This window comes from Cryptotermes secundus, unplaced genomic scaffold, assembly GCF_002891405.2.
Source record: "Cryptotermes secundus unplaced genomic scaffold, Csec_1.0 scaffold7, whole genome shotgun sequence".
Taxonomy (NCBI): domain Eukaryota; kingdom Metazoa; phylum Arthropoda; class Insecta; order Blattodea; family Kalotermitidae; genus Cryptotermes; species Cryptotermes secundus.
This window is the reverse complement of record NW_019727389.1, coordinates 1,477,817-1,492,054: the sequence shown is the minus strand read 5'-3', so window position 1 is coordinate 1,492,054 and position 14,238 is coordinate 1,477,817. Positions and strand designations below refer to the sequence as shown.

The 14,238-nt window shown below is 41.0% G+C and overlaps 1 protein-coding gene across 1 annotated transcript in view; it reads left to right on the top strand.

Moving 5' to 3' along the window:
* The first annotated feature begins 1,146 nt into the window (after positions 1–1,146).
* The window catches only part of LOC111864612, an 81,355-nt gene continuing 68,263 nt past the window's right edge, over positions 1,147–14,238 (top strand). Inside the window, exon 1 of the mRNA XM_033751493.1 lies at positions 1,147–1,986. The gene's annotated coding sequence lies outside the window, so the exon portion shown is untranslated. The remainder of the gene's footprint in view (positions 1,987–14,238) is intronic.

Below are 14,238 nucleotides of genomic sequence, written 5' to 3'. Positions count from 1 at the left end.
GGCACGAACTATCTTCGCCCGTTCGAACACTGGGATTGTGGGTTCGAATCTTACTTCAGGCATTGATGTCTGTGTGCATTTATTCTGTATTTGTGTTGCCCTGTGTATACGTAGTGGCTTTGCGACGGGCTGATCTCTCGTCCAAGGAGCCCTACCGACTGTGTAAAAGATCAACAAACTGAAAAAAACTGCCAAGGTCCAACAAAGGGCTGTAGAGGCATAGACAGACAGTTTTTCCAGAACCACCCAAAATTAAATTCTTGATAAGCTATGGTGTCATGTAGCAGTCATGAGTTTATCCTACCCTCCCGGCGTTCGGTCCGGACACGATATGAACAAGTTGCAGTAGCAGCTACGCCTACATCTGGGCGACTTGGAGATTACTATCTTCCGGAATGTGACGCCATAGTGTCTGGTATATTGTTAATGTTTTGGACGGTGTGCTGCCTCCACCTTGAGGGTACACCGCGGCGGCCCGGGTTCAAGCCCGGCTTAGGACATGTAGGATTTATGGTGGACAAAGTGGCACTGGGGCAGGTTTTCTCCTAGTACTTCGGCTTCCCCTGCCAACTCGCATTCCACCTACTGCTCCGCAATAATAATAATCTATCATCTGGGGCTGGTACAATAGGCCAAACAGTGGACGCAGTACCAAGTGGATTCAGTCTCATTGTAGAAAAAAAACCTTGAGGGTACAAGAGTGCTGCTTCCATCTTCAGGGAAGAATAGTGAATCTTCTGCTCTGAAGATGTATGTAGCACGTTCGAATGTCAGCAACGACTTACCAAGCAACACAGTATAGTCCAGAAAAAAGCAATAATCTTCGTAGCATCTATTTAGTCACAAAGTAATTCTCACAGTGTTACGATTACTTCATCCACAAACATGAGCGCACCGCGGTATGAGAGAAGACAGACAAGCCACAAGTAGCAAACCCAGTCTGTTGCTACAGAAACACAGGAAATAAAAAGAAACGAGATTGGAACCATGACATTGTCCTGTTATTATGACATTAGAGAGTGAGAGATGGCCGGTATATTATTGCTGCTGATTGTTATGATGACGATGATGATGACGGTAGGCAATGACGACAACGGGAGGAGTTTCCTCGACGAAGAACTGGCCAGGTATATAACTGCTATGTAATAGGAGGAGAAGACCGAGTCAGCCCACAAGGAATGGTACAGACAGGTAGCTGTGGACACTATACGCGCTCCTGCGCCTGCGTGCAATTGAATGAGCTCATCGCGCGTGTTTTGTTTTAAAGTTTTAAACTAGATGTCAGTGAAAATAAGACAAAGCTATATCGCTGCAACTAGAAACAGAGTGTATTATTGTCACCGTTATCAAGTTTACGTCAAGATAAATCTGCAAGATACCATTCGCAGCAGTGATAACATTTACCGATCCTCCCCCCCACTCTCTCTGACCGCCTTCTGCAGAATGAAGAGTGTAGGTGAGTAGAAAATATAGTGGTTCATGGTAGTTGGCATGAATGAGGGGTACGGCCACGTGGTTAAACAACGTGCATGATGGTAGTAGTTTTTCAGGAGGACAGCAATAATTAATAATGGTGTTTACGTTGATTTATTGCGCGAGTGTTGCTAGCGGCCAGCATGAGTGAAGTTCTTGAAATGCTGCAGTGTTGTTCGAGATTCGTGTCAGGCGTGATGAGACTGGTGAGTGCTGTGTAATTCGAAGTATAAAGTGAGCGTTTAGGAAAGAGCTTTATTGTGAGCCGTGTACGCGATAGGAACTTGAACAAATATCTTTTTGCTTGAGTATTCAAGTGTGCGAATTGGTGAAGTTTGTTCACAATCTGGTTAATAAAATAACGCAAGTGACTTTCACATGTCTCCGATGTGAAGCTGTGTTTGAGACACATCTTCCTTTTTAACATAAATTAGTGAGACTTAATACAGTGTATTTATATAGAAACTGTGAGACTTGGTTAATTTGAACGTGGAAATTATTTTCTTTATGCTGGTATGGTTCAGAATCTGTGACTAACTATGAAGAAACAATTTGTATGTGCTCTTTGTAGGGACTGCACGAAATTGATACTTATGCGTAATGTGTCGTGTCTGCTCTACCATTCTCTTGTTTAATCCTCAGAAGCATCAATTAAAATTTGGTACACGTTACTTGCGTTGTGTACTGAAAGCGAGTTTCATTTCAGTCCGCGTTACTATAACAATCTGCAGGCCCACATGGAGCTAAAACCAACTTTATCTGATTTCTCCCAAAACGCTTATCAAACAAAACACTGGGGTATTATACACTGTACAGCCATTACGAATATCTATTATTGTTATTTTAAAATGTATCGATATAGAGTACATCGTATTTGACGAACTACAACAAAGAAAATCATTCCTAACCATGTGGTGTGTTAATGTACATACGTTGATTAGCTTTGCTGACAGCAGAATTTAGGTCTGTCAGAAACAGTTATTTTTTTACTTGTTGACCAAACGACTTTATCAGTATTAACAAAGTGCAGCATCGGATAAGACATGAATAACAAATTTGAATGGATTTGGAAAAAAAAATCATGATATAATTGAAGATACTAACACGGTCGGTGTCTCGACTCAGTGTAGAACCGAACGCCTCCCGAACAGAATCTCGGCTAACCTATTCCGTAGTGTCTGCAATAATTTGTATATGCAGTAAGTGAATATCAAAACCACTGACGGTCCGTACGTATCCAAAACAGTTGCGAAAGAGTAGCTAAATTAAATGAATCAATTAATCAAGCTCTACGAGGAGGAAAGCCTCCAAGAAATTTCTCTCTTTCTGAGAATTTTTAATAGATTTTCTATGTTTATGCACAGCAGGGAGCTTGTTGGAAGAATTAGATACGAAACTGAGGTACTCGTACGAAGTGGCAACTCCTTCTCAGAACGCTGAAGGAAAACATCGTAACCTGTCTCTCAAAGGCCTCGACCTTGACACTAAAGAGGAAGCTATGTGGAGAAATTAGCGCCAATGGAATTCAGTAGGTACGATTCCAGGCCAGCAAAGAATTTTTGTCCTGTAGCGCACCTGAACAGGAAGTCCAGTCGGCTCAAGTATATGACAAGTTTATCTCTTGGGATATAACGCCATGTAATGTGTTGAAAATCAACCAATGTTCCTCCAAAACGTCGGTTGATTTATCCCAGAACATATAACTCTTCCCAACCGCCGCTGTGAGAACCTCAAATCTTAAAAGTGTATATCGTTTGAAATCTCATTTTGGGCGCGATCCTTCTCCTAATTTTTCTTATTTCCTTTATGACGATACATCTGGGCTCTCTCACGATGTAGGCCTACAAAATATTCATTCTTTCATTAGTATCTAAGGGATCGAATAGGCTAGAAGATGTGATTGTTTATTTGTACTTTTTAGGGACAATGTCAGTAACTCAGAATATAGGCCTACATCATCGAATGATCGGCTGATGACGAATAATATTAGCTAGTATGTGGGAGAAATTTCTGGTGGTCTAATTCATGGTACTCTCCCGGTGTTTGTCTGGAGGAACTGAAAGGAAAACCACGTCAAACCTCAGTCAGAACAGTGGATGTCCCAGGTGAAATACGAACGGGGTACTTCCAGAATACAAGTCAGATACTTTGCCATTTGAGCCAAAGTGCTTGCTGGACTTAACTGTGAAACAAGAAGTAATTTGCAAGAGAACTGCGAAAATAGTAGTTAAATACAGTACTGCAGCTTTCACTTGTAAGGAACGTACGGAGACATATAAAATGTGGGGATTACGATGGTCATATTCCTAGACGATTTCTACCACACACTAATCAGAAAGTAACGTAACATAATATGGAGAGGGAGTTTTGCTGCTGTGTTGGCAATAGCTATATTGCAGTGCATGAATTTATATGGATATATCTTTCTATGATATTAATTGGGGCACGCAGTAGCGTAGTTGGTTGAGGCACTACGCTACAAGCCGGATGGTAGCGGGTTCGAGTACGGATGAGGTCATTTAATTTTTCCAGCTTACCCAATCCTTCCAACTGCACTATGGCCCTGGGGCCGAATGAGCTTCTAACATAAATGAGTACCAGGAATGTTCCTGGGATAAAGGGCGGCCGGCACGTAAGGCTGACAACCTCACCGCAATCTGTGAGCCGGCAGTCTAGAAAATGCGGGAGCCTTAACCTCTCAAACACGTATGGGCCTTCACGGTATGTTACAGGGACAGCAGCTTTATAATGTTAACATGGATGTTCATTCCTTCATTACGAGGTCCTAATTTTCTAACTAATTTTGTCAGGAGACATTCATCCAGGATATTTCAGACGAAAGGATTTGGATCTATAAATTTCACTCCATTATCCGTGACCTATTATACTCTACCAACATAAAGCGACCATATGATCTGGTAATACATCTATTTGTCAAGAACCGATATGTATCTGAAACAGGACAAATGGCGGTATAGGTTGTCTGTGTATAAAATGCAAAGCTTTTAAGAACGCATTTCGGAAAACCTCTCATCTACACCTAGTCTTCCTCTTAACTCTGAGACCTTCTGGACTGTGACATTAAGATTACAATCGAAATTTCACCATCATGAAAACCACAAATTTTAAGAGTAATAAGCATATACTTAAAAATGCTGTGGAGACGGACTAACTGGTCCTTACATTCACTCCGTACGAAACTTAATACAAAATCATTAAGGAAAAAGAGATTTCAGAGTTTAGATACGAAGCACTGTCCACTGTTAAACAATAAACAAAACAGAATGAGTCACCAAAATTTGAAGACAATATACTGTTAATTCTGTAACATTCAAATGGGTTATTTCCTTATTTTTTATTTTTCGTTGGTTACCGTTTAGAGCAGGGATGTGTAAACTCCGAAGAACGTTGGCCATATAGAAGACTTGTTTCAAAACCACGATGAGCAAACAACACATTTTACTGTGCTCCGTGATAAAACAAACAGACGTAAGAATAATTAATATCACACCTGCCAATGTTTGTTGTTTGATATTAGTAACCAAAAATATAAACTTCACTATTTGCATAGCTGATAAGAAGTTTACACTGTACTGTCCCAGAGACGAGTTTATATCGGTGGGGGGAGGGAGGATTTCAGGAGGGAGTATTTGTGAATGCGTTAAATATGTAGATGTGTCCAGGGTGCGGTCAGCAGTCTTCCTTGTATGAAGATGTCTTATGGAAAAAGGAAGAACTCCTTACAAATAAAAGATATTACATTCCGAGGAATTCCGTGATCAATCAAGGAAGATACGACCGGTTGGCCAGAAAGCTCGGATGACGAAAACCAGAAAGTAACTACATCTGGTAGAGTTCATCTTGTCTACTTAATTAAGACATTCGCTGTATTTTATGCAATCAGTCTGTTTATTACACAAGATCCTGCCACTGGTCCCTATCCTGAGCCAGATGAATTCGGCCCACAACTTCCCATCCTGTCATTCTAAGATCCACCTTTTAACATTATTATCTCATTTAAAACTAGGCCTTCTTAGTGATTTCTATCCTTCGAGTTTTCTTACCAAAAATTTTGGTATGTATTGTTCTTGGCTTCTCATGGGCACTACATTTCCCACCAGTTTCCTCCTTCCTAATTTATTTACCCTAATATTTGGTGAGAAGTATACATTATGAAGCTCCTCATTATGCAATTTTCGAACCTCAAATTACTTCCTTCCTTGTGTGTTCCAGTCCTTTTCTAGTCGCACTGTTCTCAGTTTTCCTCACCCTTTGTTCTTCCCCTAATGCAAGTGTGGCGAAGTTTCATTCATATGCAAAAAAAAAATAGACATAATTATGTTCTTTATTTTAATTTTACAGTTTTAGATGAGAGATGGAAAGACAAAATGATCTGAACTGAAACGTAGAAAGGGTTTCCCAATCTATTTCTCTAGGTTCCATTGTAATATTTCCCCACATACGTCTAGGTCTTCCTGGTGGTCTCTTTCCTTCTGGCTTTCTTCCCCAAAATTTGTATGAATCGCTTTTCTCCCCATGTGTGCTACACTCCCTGCTCCTCTCATCCTCCTTGACTTGATCATTCTAATTATATTTGGTGAAAAGTATAAGTTATTAAGCTTCTCATTATGGAAGGATTTATTAGCTACATTTTTATAAGTGTACTTCTAGTAACAAGACACGTACATGTATCAAATTAGTTTTTCTGCGTTTATTTCTCGTTTAATATAGCGTTTGTGTTTTTCTATAAGGTGTTTATATTCTCACCCTCATAGAGCGCAAAGGATTTTGGCGAATAGATCTGTTTGGGGAGGGGTCACTTTGAAGAGCAAAATAAAGACGTGACAATGATGTAGAAACGGATATGAGGGAAATTTATTTTAGTGACACGGACTGGACTCAACTAAGGACAGAATTTAAGATTTTTTTCTGTAATTCGGGATATTTTGGTTTAACTACAAGTCAGGTAATTAGTCGCTGCTGTTTATAATTATGTTCAACGCCAAATTTGTAAGAAAGTGTACCTCTACGAAATGGTTCTATGACTGTACTCCTAACAGAACTCCACAACAGCTGACAGACGCATAAAATCTAGATATTGATTAAAGAACTTTCACTACATGACTAACTTGAATATCAAACACCGGAAACATGATTATATGAAATGCAACATAAACAGAAATAGACAATAAATTCAAGATTAATAACAGGTCACAGATAAGTAGTGAACCTTATCGATATTTTACCAAATTGTCATCAACGTAAAGTAAATATAGGATATGTTCTTCAATCTTACGATATTCATAAAAAGTTCTGTAACACCCAAAGCATAAAATGAAGACAATTACTGGGTTTCTGGACTTTTTCCATCGCCCGGTATTCTAGAGAATAGAAAGCACGACGTTCCCATAACTAGATCTGTTTCCGGCCTCAGGTGAAGGAGGAGGAGAGAACTACGTCGTACTCAGCTGGGCCGCTCAGAAAGAGCTAATCTCAGTCACTAGATTAGCACTTTCTAAGGGGCCAAACTGAGTATGTGCCTTCTCCCCCCTTCACCTGAGAACAGAAACAGATCCAGTTTCCGGTACGTCGAGCTTTCTATTCTCTAGAAAATCCGGACGATGGAAGAAGTCCAAAAACCCAGTAATTCTGTGTGTTTATACACCATCGTTAGGATCTACTCATGCAATGAAGAGTCTGAAGACAATAAATTTTATGAAGTTCAAATGATAAGAGAGTCCAAAATTGTGCAAATCGGACCTCCAGGTTTCATTTATGTATTCAAAATCGCCTGCAATAGTAGACACACAAGAAATACGTATCCATGGCTCCGACTTGCCCGACTGTCCCAACTAGAAGAATTAGAACATATTCAGAATGTATACGAAATCTGAGGTTTTCATGTCTGTGAAGATTTATATTATGCACCCTGAAGACGGAGACAGCATGTTATTCCGAAACATCAGTAGCCACCTGCCCAACTATACATTGTCTTAACCCAGAAAACCGTAATCTATATAGGACAGAATTTATTTCTGCCTCTTTATATGACCTTCATTTCGGTAGGAATTAAGAGACAAACGCAACGTAAGCAAAGCCCGAAACATATCTTTGGACTAGTTCCTCGCGCCTGTCTGGGGAAGAACCCCGTTGGAGGCCAGCGCAGCGCTAATGATGTAACCAATGCGCGGTACAAGTGAGATTTCTCAGAAATGCCGGCGTACTTCCCAGACTCCCCCACTACATAACAGCAGCTGACAGAACGCCGTGTCTCGAACCAGAATGAAGCCAAGCAAGACAAAGCACTACACTCTCCATGGAATGGCTAATCGACGTAAGAGAGAAGAAAGAGTTATACGCTAAGAATTTGTCACAATCCACCAAGGTCATTCTTTTTGGGAGGAAAGCACTTTTAAGTGTCACATCTAATTGAACTTTCCGATCCACTGTCCAGCGAGGCCTTCAGCTGTCGTCATGTCTCATATCCTGTATCACATATCCCACTCAGCCGACTACGGTGCCTCGGCCGGCGCGACGCTGCAGTATAAATGAGCAGCCCCTTTGCGACGGCACATTTTACGGTCCCACTCTTTTGTATTTTTAAATTAAAACCGTTACTACTGATCTTCTGTTCATATCATGACCATTAATTGGTAGTCAAATAAACATGTTATGCGACGCTGTAAATAGAACTGTTTTAAATATTACATCAACTGCGGTCTTTGTCCCAGAGCCTATCGATGTCGTAATTGTGGCGAAGTTTAATTTAAGCTTGTGTGTTTTAACAGGAGGGACGGTCTTGAGGTGACATATAGGCTTGCATTGAACCTGACAGTTCTTTAAAGGGTTCTGATGAGAGTGTATAATACTCAGAATTACTGGGTTCTTTGACTTTGCCCATCGTCCGGTATTCTAGAAACTAGAAAAAACAATGTTTCGGGAACTGGATCTGTTTCCGTTTAGTGACTGAGGTTAGCTCTTTCTAAGGGACCCAACTGAGTAGGTGTCTTCCCCCCCCTTCACCTGAGAACGTAAACAAATCCAGTTTCCGAAACGTTGTGTTTTTTAGTTTCTAGAATACCGGACGATGGCCAGAGTCCAAAAACCCAGTAATTCTCACAGTTCTGACATGCGATTCTGTGCATTTTAAAGGCAGCTGTGTGTAAAATAGACTTTCTTCCTAATCCTGTCCGACTGAGAAATCATAATCATATGACTGTTTGTTACTGTACATGTATTCCGGTAACGAAGTCATACAAATATCTGAATATCTGAGATAATTCTGTGGTCTTGTGGGCCACTGGAGACCTCCTCAGGTTGCTAACACTCTATCATCGATAATACCAATGAACTTGGAACAAAAATAGTAGAATTCAGGTTACGGTTTTGTAAATTCGTATTCAATAAACATAAAATTTTAATGTATCAAATTTGTTGCGAATACTAACAATGATAAACTTACGACTGCGCAAGAATATTTGGTTTTGTGAAATATTCATTTAACTTAAGATACTGTCACATGTCACAGTGACTAAAGACGGGGTTCGGATTGGTAACTGGATTTACTTACAACCTACAGGTCATAACAACAAATAATACTGATACTGATTTTCACACAATTTAGTGCCACTCCACACTAATCTTTTCAGCCTATTTCCACTAGTCTTCACTATCCGTTTCCTGGCAATGGCTTTGTAACACTAAATTACATCCTCCCAATACCACTGCACTATAGGACACATAAATTCTTCAAATCACATGTTAAATGTTCACAGGCTGATTTCTTGTACCCTTCTGTATTCCTAGCTCCAATTCGCTCTGAACTTACAGCTCACGGCTCTCGTTATATAGCCGCGGAACGGACATGGTCCTACAGTAAACACATATCACGTGATCGCTATCCAGCCAATCTATTGGCGCTTCGGTCGGATCTACAGAAAGCACAACTTCCTCTACTGCTGCGTATTAGACCGTGTTTACAGAGCTGTTGCCTGGCAACGCTTTGATCAAATCCGTTACAATATTAAAAGAAAATATACAGTGACATTCAGGCATAACGTCTGAATTTCGTATGAACATGTAAATAATTATACAGAGTTTTGGTACAGAAACGGTTTTGAAAACAACTGCTTGGAGCACTGTGTAAGAGATGACGGAATAACATGATATAATTCGGCAGGTAAGTTTGAAGCTCGGCGGTAGATGAATCTGCCCCAGGATTGTGCCCGAAAGCGAATTTTATTATGAACCGTGTTTGGCCTTCGGTTACCAGAGTACTTTCTAGTTAGTCGCTTAATTATATGCCAGTGAACCTGCATCAGCGTCCGTATTCGTTCTAGATGGACTTCGTTCCTGGGCGCCCGTTACCGAGAAGACCGTACATTCGAACAAACAGGAAGTCTCGTACATATACAGTATCCCTGCGAAACTGCAGTGATCTTCATTACAAACCTAGTAAACGAACAAGCCACAAAGACACCGTGACGCAAGCACACCTGGCCATATGTGTTTATAAACTCGACACCTATACGAACATACGTATCATGCACAAACGTTAATCACAGCATTGCGCTGCCGGCCGAAATATCTCACATTTTTTGTAGTTAGTAAACAGGTTATGTTAGCTAATTTTAGGAGGCCGTTCGAGAGAGGGGTCGACCTACAGCACTACCCCTGTCGCTTATCAGTGTTTCTCTATTGCACACTGCTGCAGTACAACCGACACCGCACACACAACTACAGACACGTGACAATTCAAACTTTCATCTTCATCCTACCTTCCAGTGGACTCCACAGTAATCCTCTTCTTTGTTCTGCCTTATATCCAGCACCACAATAAATTTATAAACAACAAATTGCACAAACTCTTTCACTTATACACATTCGCGGTTTTTTACTGTCGACATATTGTGACGTCATAGCCATGGCCTTCTATACGCAAGCTGTCGCCAACTGTGACAGCAGAGATATTGTAACTGAGATTCTGTGTTTATAAAAGTAGTCTACTTGTTCTTCTGACCCGTTCCGGGACTAAAGAACTTTTTGTTACCGCTTTATGGAAGTAAAATCGACATTTACGGAAGAGAGTTTATGTGGCAGTTCTGCTAACTGCACCATTGTCACACTGATACTGCAGGACAGAGTCGAGTTTCATTCTGATGCAATTTGAACTGTCTGGACACAGCCGAGTTTTATAATGCGGCTTACGAAAAGCTAGATCTCCAAATCACCAAAATATTGGGTGATCAGGTGTGTATAACATTTCAGAATGAAAGTAATACCAAGAAGTAAAGATGTCACAAACAGACTGCAATATATTCGTATTATAGGCCCAGTCAAATCTCTCTGGAATTGTACAACGGAATGATTAAGCCAATATGAAATAAAATCCCCTTATTCATACCCGTAATGAGTGAGTTTAATTCAATCAACAACGCATTTGTTTATGTATAATATATTTTAACTGCACAGCGGATCACAGTGGCCGGGCGGTCTAAGGCATGAACTGTCTTCGCCCGCTCGAACGCTGGGGTCGTGGGTTCAGATCCCACTCGAGGCATGGATGTCTGTGTTTATTCTGGGTTTGTGTTGTCCTGTGTGTAGGTAGCCGCTTTGTGACGGACTGATCCCCCGTCCAAGGAGTCCTACCGACTGTGTATGGGATTACGAAACTGAAAAAGGAGCCAGGGTCCAATAAAGGGCTGTGGAGCCATTGTTGGATGGATGGATGGATGGATGGATGGATGGATGGATGGATGGATGGATGGATGGATGGATGGATGGATGGATGGATGAATGAATGAATGAATGAATGAATACTTTAACGGAACAGAATTAACACTGCCTTAGTCTTAGTCTTAAAGGAAAAATTTAGAACATGCAATAAGAGCTTGAAAGAACAGCGAGGACGCGAAATATTAAATTAATTTTCTGTAATTTGTAATTCTAAAAGAATAAATTTTCTTGCCAGTCGTTTGTATTAATTTTTATGAGTTCATTATATTGGTCTTGAACAATGAACGCAAAATAGGGAGATATTTTCCATGCGTTCGTTCACGTATTGCATCTCCGAAACCACTGAATGTATTTTGATGTGTGTGTGTACAGTAAATATTGTTTTGGCTCATACCGGTAAAATACAAAATCTGATTTATATTAAGATCAAATTGGACTTATTGACTTCTTCTGAAACTGTCCGTCGTACAGAATTACAGTTCGGAGCTCACACACATATCATTGCATTCTTTTTCGAAATAGTGCATATTTAAATAAATACAAGGAGAAGTAACTTCTGCCCTAGACAGCGTGAATTCGATTGCAACATTACAAGCTGTTGGTATCTGCAATGGAATCCGCTTCCATTTGTTTTCTTTTTTGTTCTACCGTGGAAGGCCCATAATTAGGTGTTAAAGTATCAACCGATTTTTGTAATGCAAGTAATCTAATTGTTAGGCCGCGCCATAGCTCAAGCGGTTAGTCGCTGGCTTCCCAGAACGGCGGCCCGGGTTCGATCCCGGGGCTGGTCAAGTGGGATTTGTGGTGGACAAAGTGGCGCTGGGGCAGGTTTTCTCCGAGTACTTCGGTTTCCCCTGCCAATCTTCATTCTAGCAATTGCTCCACAATCACACTCACCTATCATCTGGGGCTGGTACAATAGGTCAGAAGTGGCCGCAGTACAAAGCACTTAGTCACACTCCGCTAGCAATAAAAGATAATCTAATTGTTCTGAAGAAGGCAGCGAAATTTAACGTGATTCGGTTTATAGAGGCCTCTGTACATGAAACCTCCTCTATGGTCTAGTGGTCAGAGTTCCTGGCTACAGATACAGAGGTCCAGGTTCGATTCCCGGCGCTACCAGATTTCTTCTAAGAAGTAGCGGGCCTGGAACGGGGTCCACTCAGCCTCGTGATGATAATGGAGGAGCTCTTTCAGTGAAATAGCGGCTCCGGTCTAGAAAATCGACATTAATGGCCACGGGGATTCGTTGCGCTGACCACGCGACAGCCTCTATCCGCAAAAGTTGGCACTAAACTTCGGCGACAAGCGGCGGTCGCTCGGTCGGTATGGTTCACTTGCAGACTAAAATCTCAGAGTTTTTTTATTGTACATGAAACACCGGTAGCTTGAGGTTTACTGCGTGACTGCCGGAGCTCAGACGGCTAGTCGCCGGCTTCCGACGGCAGCTGCCCCTTGGTTCTAGACCAGGTCAATTAATAGGGGATTTGTGATGGACAGAGTGGCACCGGGGCAGGTTTTCGCCGAGAACTTTGGTTTCACCTGCCAATTCTCATTTCACCGACTGCTCCACATTCATCATCATACGTTGTATGTTCTGGTTCGCTGCATTATGGTAATTATACAATTAAGAAGTCCCGATATAGTGGTCCCTTAGCATTTCGTCGTAGGAAATGCGCTTCAGGATTAATATATTAATTTTTTGTGGACTAACTATGCAGATATTATAATCCTTTCCGTTCCTACAAGGTATGATGCTTCCCAACATAATGCCAACATCATGTGTTTTAACATTTGTTCCATTATTGCAAAATGTTTAATATGTAATTATGTTAAATGGCTTTGTAGTGAGTTCCCTTCATATCACAATACGCCAAATATCTATAGATATGGTATTCATTTAGCAAACGGTAAAATTGCTGCTTAGCTAAGCTACAGGGCATCGAAATATAAAGAGGCTCTGGGACAGCGTTCAGGTATTGTACACTGGGGATGAGTGATCCACTCACACTCCCCCCAATTTCAGCCCCTGCATAGGATCTCAAAGCTGGTGTTAACACGGAGACGAAGAGAAATCCTGCTCCTGATAGGAATTTCCGTAACGTAACTTCCATGCACGCTCCAATGTTTCTTTCTCCAAGATCCATTAATTTCTGAGGGATTGTCTTGTTACTCTTCCACTAGCTCTGTGGTCAAGATTGTGGTCAGCTCTTGTTCAGCAGACCGAAAATAACAACTATCAATGCTGCCATGTTAAAACAGCGTAATTCCAATTCGTACAAATATCCAATCTTGAAAGGATGATAAGGATTTGAAAGCTTAATTTTGTACCGATGAAATATGAACCAACCATGTATGGTAAAAGTAAAGTTGTCCTTGTACTTAATTAAGCACTACAACATGAAAAATATACGATATGACTGGAGGTATGGCTCCACGTATTCTTAACTTGTGCATGCCGTGCCGGCACGTATCTTGGACGATCCGCGAATTGAGTACGACAACTTCAAAGCGATACAAATTTCACGAATAAGACTCCACATCGCTAGAGATTAAGTTTCATGAATATTTCTTCTTGCGGACTGATGGTTACTTCTTTAGAGTGAACACGTGACAACTGTTTCCTACTGCACACCCAAGGTGGCCTGCCGAGTTATTTATAGACTAGTATAGACTGAGATGAGTGTCACCTTCACGCCCCGGCCGGTTTGTTTCTTGGAAAAGAGCTCATGAAAGACACTAGACATGAGATTGGATGAGTCCTAGAGTCTATATGGACGTGACTATGAAATTTCTGTCCCGACTGGAAATCCACCGACCAGCATCCGGAAGAATATAGAAATTATTATAGGTTGTTTTAAGTCAATGCCTAAGCAAGAACACAAAGCGAATGTCCACTCACATGTAGTTACTATAGGATTCTGACGATGGTGTATAACACACTGATATATTGGGTTTCTGGACTTTATCCATCGTCCTGGTTTTTAAGATAACAAAAATAAAAACACGACGTTTCGGAAACTGGATCTG